Source organism: Triticum aestivum, chromosome 4B (genome assembly GCF_018294505.1).
Source record: "Triticum aestivum cultivar Chinese Spring chromosome 4B, IWGSC CS RefSeq v2.1, whole genome shotgun sequence".
Classification (NCBI taxonomy): Eukaryota; Viridiplantae; Streptophyta; class Magnoliopsida; order Poales; family Poaceae; genus Triticum; species Triticum aestivum.
In genome coordinates this window covers 7,139,719-7,146,627 of record NC_057804.1, presented here as the reverse complement: position 1 = coordinate 7,146,627, position 6,909 = coordinate 7,139,719, and positions in this window count along the sequence as shown.

Below are 6,909 nucleotides of genomic sequence, written 5' to 3'. Positions count from 1 at the left end.
TTGTAGAATAAAAGTTGTGGCCATTTGAATGCTCATGGAATTGGAATAGATTTGAAAAAGAAAACAGAGGGGGGGTGACGTTGAAGGCGTATTCTCCCGGGGATCCACCACTCATACCACTTCGCGCGTGTAATGAGTGGCTGACTAGCGGGCCCCGCGAGTCAGGCCGGAGGGAGGGGAGAAGGAAACAGAGAGGCACGGCGCTTCACCGGAGCTTACGCCGGCGTTGAGGCTTCTTGGAGGCAAACGAGAGGGAGGGATCGACGGAGAAGACGATTGCGCACCTGCCCGTACCCGTAGCGCGGCTAACGGAGGTCGGACGGCGTCGGATTCTTCCTCGCAAGCGGAAGCAGAATAGAGTGGTCGCCAGAGATGAGGAAGACGGCGGCTAGGGCGGCTCCAGCGGCTCTAGCTGGGTGCGTTGGCTTCACAGAGGAGAGGCGGAGGCCCTGGCGGGGTCGCCTTGGCTTGGGGAGGACCGGAGCTGCGGGAACGATCCAGAGGGGATCGCCGGCGAGCTCGGCTCCGGAACGGCAGCCCGCGGCCTGCCCGGCCGGGCTGCGGCTTCCTACTAGTTTGTGGGGTGTGAGAGAGTGCAGGATGGTGCTCGAGGAAGCTGGGGGATGGCTCCTTATATAGGCGAGCGGCGAGGGGGTTCATGCTCCACCGGTGGACACCTGTCCACGGCGCCCGGCGACGAGTTGCGTCAGAGAGAGAGGGGGAAGGCGACGGGAGTCACACGGGAGCTGTGCGCGGACGCGGACGAGCACAGGATCGAGGAGGAAAGGGACGAACACAGTGCGCTGCGCACTGTGCTGTTGGCCGGACCATGCTCGTGCTCGCTGTGGCGAGCTCCGGCGTCGGCGAGCGGCAGGGAGGAGTTAAAGAGGTGAAGACGAGGATGGGGGCGAGGGTTGGCGCGCTGCGGCTGGCTGGGCAGCGAGCACGCGCTCCATAGAGGCGCTGGCGTTGCTTAGAGCGTGCGTTTGGCATGCCAGCCCCTTCGGACGAACGCGGTCACCGCGTTGACCGTGACATCAGGCCACCTACGCACTAACAAGCATGTCTGGCGTGTAGTCCTTAGTAACTTAGGTGTTACCATGGCTCGATTTGGTTCCAGGTACAGTAGAAGTAAAATGGTGATGAGGTTAAGTTTCTGGACAGAAACTTTGGGGAGTTACTGTGGTCAAACCACAGGGATTCAAGTGCTGAGCTTTGGGGTTTTACTGACTCTTACTAAGGTAAATAAGCTCAGGGAAAACCAGCTACATAGGAGCTAGTAAAAAGGTAGTTGCTGTAGAAACTACCATTTCAGCCTAGAAGTGATTTTATTTTCTGTAGCCAATGAAGGAAATATTCCCTAGAGGCAATAATAAAGTTATTATTTATTTCCTTATTTCATGATAAATGTGTATTACTCATGCTAGAATTGTATTAATCGGAAACATGATACATGTGTGAATACATAGACAGAGTGTCACTAGTATGCCTCTACTTGACTAGCTCATTAATCAAAGATGGTTATGTTTCCTAGCCATGGACAAAGAGTTGTCATTTGATTAACGAGATCACATCATTAGGAGAATGATGTGATTGACTTGACCCATTCCGTTAGCTTAACACAAGATCGTTTAGTATGCTGTTATTGCTTTCTTCATGACTTATACATGTTCCTATGACTATGCGATTATGCAACTCCCGTTTACCGGAGGAACACTTTGTGTGCTACCAAACATCACAACGTAACTGAGTGATTATAAAGGTGCTCTACAGGTGTCTCCGAAGGTATATGTTGGGTTGGCGTATTTCGAGATTAGGATTTGTCACTCCGATTGTCGAAAAGGTATCTCTGGGCCCTCTTGGTAATACACATCACTTAAGCCTTGCAAGCATTGCAACTAATGAGTTAGTTGCGGGATGATGTATTACGGAACGAGTAAAGAGACTTGCCGGTAACGAGATTAAACTAGGTATTGAGATACCGACGATCGAATCTCGGGCAAGTAACATACCGATGACAAAGGGAACAACACATGTTGTTATGCGGTCTAACCGATAAAGATCTTCGTAGAATATGTGGGAGCCAATATGAGCATCCAGGTTCCGTTATTGGTTATTGACCGGAGATGTGTCTCGGTCATGTCTACATTGTTCTCGAATCCATAGGGTCCACACACTCAAGGTTTCGATGACAATTATATTATGAGTTTATGTGTTTTCATGTACCGAAGGAGTTTGGAGTCCCGTATGAGATTGGGGACATGACGAGGAGTCTTGAAATGGTCGAGACGTAAAGATCGATATATTGGACGACTATATTCGGACTTCGGAAAGGTTCCGAGTGATTCGGGTATTTTTCGAAGTACCGGAGAGTTACGCGAATTCGCCGGGGAGTATATGGGCCTTATTAGGCCATACGGGAATAGAGGAGAGAGGCCAAAAGGAAGGAGGCCTGCGCCCCCCCTCTGGTCCGAATTGGACAAGGGGCGCAGCCCCCTTTTCCTTCTTCCTCTCCCCCTCTTTTCCCTTCTCCTACTCCAACAAGGAAGGAGGGAGTCCTACTCCCACCGGGAGTAGGACTTCCCTTGGCGCGCCCCTCCTAGGCCGGCCGCCCCCTCCCCCTTGCTCCTTTATATACGGGGGCAGGGGGGCACCTCTAGGCACAACAACAATTGATCCCTTGGATCTTTTAGCCGTGTGCGGTGCCCCCCTCCACCATAGTACACCTCGATAATATTGTAGCGGTGCTTAGGCGAAGCACTGCGGCGGTAGAACATCAAGATCGTCACCACGCCGTCGTGCTGACGGAACTCTCCCTCGACACTCGGCTGGATCAGAGTTCGAGGGACGTCATCGAGCTGAACGTCTGCTAGAACTCGGAGGTGCCGTAGTTTCGGTGCTTGATCGGTCGGGCCGTGAAGACGTACGACTACATCAACCGTGTTGTGCTAACGCTTCCGCTTTCGGTCAACGAGGGTACGTGGACACACTCTCCCCTCTCGTTGCTATGCATCACCATGATCTTGCGTGTGCGTAGGAAATTTTTTTGAAATTACTACGTTCCCCAACAGTGACATCCGAGCCTGGTTTTATGCGTAGATGTCATATGCACGAGTAGAACACAAGTGAGTTGTGGGCGATATAAGTCATACTGCTTACTAGCATGTCATACTTTGGTTCAGCGGTATTGTGAGATGAAGCGGCCCGGACCGACATTACGCGTACGCTTACGCGAGACTGGTTTCACCGTCACGAGCACTAGTTGCTTAAAGGTGACCGGCGGGTGTCTGTCTCTCTCACTTTAGTTGAACCGAGTGTGGCTACGCCCGGTCCTTGCGAAGGTTAAAACAGCACCAACTTGACAAACTATCGTTGTGGTTTTGATGCGTAGGTAAGAACGGTTCTTGCTCACCCCGTAGCACCCACGTAAAATTTGCAACAACAAAGTAGAGGACATCTAACTTGTTTTTGCAGGGCATGCTGTGATGTGATATGGTCAAGACATGATGCTAAGTTTTATTGTATGAGATGATCATGTTTTGTAACCGAGTTATCGGCAACTGGCAGGAGCCATATGGTTGTCGCTTTATTGTATGCAATGCAATCGCCCTGTAATGCTTTACTTTATCACTAAGCGGTAGCGATAGTCGTAGAAGCATAATATTGGCGAGACGACAACGATGCTACGATGGAGATCAAGGTGTCGCGCCGGTGACAATGGTGATCATGACGGTGCTTCGAAGATGGAGATCACAAGCACAAGATGATGATGGCCATATCATATCACTTATATTGATTGCATGTGATGTTTATCTTTTATGCATCTTATCTTGCTTTGATTGACGGTAGCATTATAAGATGATCCCTCACTAAATTATCATAGTAAAAGTGTTCTCCCTGAGTATGCACCGTTGCGAAAGTTCTTCGTGCTGAGACACCACGTGATGATCGGGTGTGATAGGCTCTATGTTCAAATACAATGGGTGCAAAATAGTTGCACACGCGGAATATTCAGGTTAAACTTGATGAGCCTAGCATATAACAGATATGGAACACGAAGACCGAAAGGTCGAGCGTGAATCATATAGAAGATATGATCAACATATTGATGTTCACCATTGAAACTACTCCATCTCACGTGATGATCGGACATGGTGTAGTTGATATGGATCACGTAATCACTTAGAGGATTAGAGGGATGTCTATCTAAGTGGGAGTTCTTAAGTAATATGATTAATTGAACTTTAATTTATCATGAACTTAGTCCCGGTAGTATTTTGCAAATTATGTTGTAGATCAATAGCTCGCGTTGTTGCTTCCTTATGTTTTTACTTCCCTATGTTTTTATATGTGTTCCTAGAGAAAACTAAGTTGAAAAATGTTAGTAGCAATGATGCGGACTTGGTCCGTGATATGAGCTTTATCCTCATTGCTGCACAGAAGAATTATGTTCTTGATGCACCGCTAGGTGACAGACCTATTGCAGGAGCAGATGCAGACGTTATGAATGTTTGGCTAGCTCAATATGATGACTACTTGATAGTTTTGTGAACCATGCTTTATGGCTTAGAACCGGAACTACAAAAATAACATTTTTGAAACATCATGGAACATATAAGATGTTTCAAGAGATGAAATTGGTATTTCAGACTCATGCCCGTGTCAAGAGGTATGAGACCTTTGACAAATACTTCGCCTAAAAGATGGAGGAGAATTGCTCAACTAGTGAGCAAGCACTTAGATTGTCTAAGTACTACAATCGCTTGAATCAAGTGGGAATTAATCTTCCAGATAAGATAGTGATTGGCAGAGTTCTCTAGTCACCATCACCAAGTTACTGGAACTTCGTGATGAACTATAATGCAAGGGATGACGAAAATTATTCCCGAGCTCTTCGTGATGCTGAAATCGACGAAGGTAGAAATCAAGAAAGAGCATCAAGTGTTGATGATTGACAAGACCACTAGTTTCAAAAAAAGGGCAAAGGGAAAGAAATGGAACTTCAAGTAGAATGACAAGCAAGTTGTCACTCCCGCGAAGAATCCCAAAGCTGGACCAAAGCCTGAAACTGAGTGCTTACACTGCAAAGGAAATGGTCACTGGAAGCAAATATGCCCTGAATATTTGGTGGATAAGAAGGATGGCAAAGTGAACAATGGTATATTTGATATACAGGTTATTGATGTGTACCTTACTAGTGTTTATAGTAGCCCCTGAGTATTTGATACTTGTTCGATTGCTAAAAATTAGTAACTCGAAACAGGAGTTACAGAATAAACAGAGACTAGTTGAGGGTGAAGTGACGATGTGTGTTGGAAGTGGTTCCAAGATTGATATGATCATCATCGCACACTCCCTATACTTTCGGGATTAGTGTTAAACCTAAATAAATGTTATTTGGCGTTTGTGTTGAGCATGAATATGATTTGATCATGTTTATTGCAATACGGTTATTCATTTAAAGTCAGAGAATAATTCTTGTTCTGTTTACATAAATAAAACCTTCAATGGTCATACACCCAATGAAAATAGTTTGTTGGATCTCGATCGTAGTGATACACATATTCATAATATTGATGCCAAAAGATGCAAAGTTGATAATGATAGTGCAACATATTTGTGGCACTGCCGTTTAGGTCATATTGGTGTAAAGCGCATGAAGAAACTCCATATAAATGGACTTTTGGAATCACTTGATTATGAATCATTTGATGCTTGCGAATCGTGCCTTTTGGGCAAGATGACTAAAACTCCGTTCTCCGGAACAATGGAATGGGATAGTGACTTATTGGAAATAATACATACTGATGTATGCGGTCCAATGAGTATTGATGCTCGTGGCGGGTATCGTTATTTTCTGACCTTCACAAGATGATTTGAGCAGATATGAGTATATCTTCTTAATGAAACACAAATCTGAAACATTTGAAAAGTTCAAAGAATTTAAGAGTGAAGTGGAGAATCATCGTAACAAGAAAATAAAGTTTCTATGATCTGATTGTAGAAGAGAATATTTGAGTTACGAGTTTGGCCTTCATATAAAACAATGTGGAATAGTTTCACAGCTCACGCCACATGGAACACCACAGCGTAATGGTGTGTCCAAATGTCATAACCGTACTCTATTGGATATAGTACAATCTATGATGTCTCTTACCGATTTACCACTATCGTTTTGGGGTTATGCATTAGAGACAGCTGCATTCACTTTAAAAAGGGCACCATCGAAATCCGTTGAGACAACGCCTTATGAACTGTGGTTTGGCAAGAAACCAAAGTTGTCGTTTCTTAAAGTTTGGGGCTGCGATGCTTATGTGAAAAAGTTTCAAACTGATAAGCTCGAACCTAAATCGGAGAAGTGCATCTTCATAGAATACCCAAAGGAAATTGTTGGGTACACCTTCTATCACAGATCCGAAGGCAAAATATTCGTTGCTAAGATGGATCCTTTCTAGAGAAGGAGTTTCTCTCGAAAGAAGTGAGTGGGAGGAAAGTAGAACTTGATAAGGTAATTGTACCTTCTCACTTATTGGAAAGTAGTTCATCACAGAAATCAGTTCCAGTGATTCCTACACCAATTAGTGAGGAAGTTAATGATGATGATCATGAAACTTCGGATCAAGTTACTACAGAAACTCATAGGTCTTCCAGAGTATGGTCCGCACCAGAGTAGTACGGTAATCCTGTTCTGGAAGTCATGTTACTAGACCATGAAGAACCTACGAACTATGAGGAAGCGATGATGAGCCCAGATTCCGCGAGATGGCTTGAGGCCATAAAATCTGAGATATGATCCATGTATGAGAACAAAGTATGGACTTTGATTGACTTGCTCGATGATCAGCAAGACATGTTAAATAAATGGATCTTCAAGAGGAAGACGGACACTGATAGTAGTGTTACTACCTA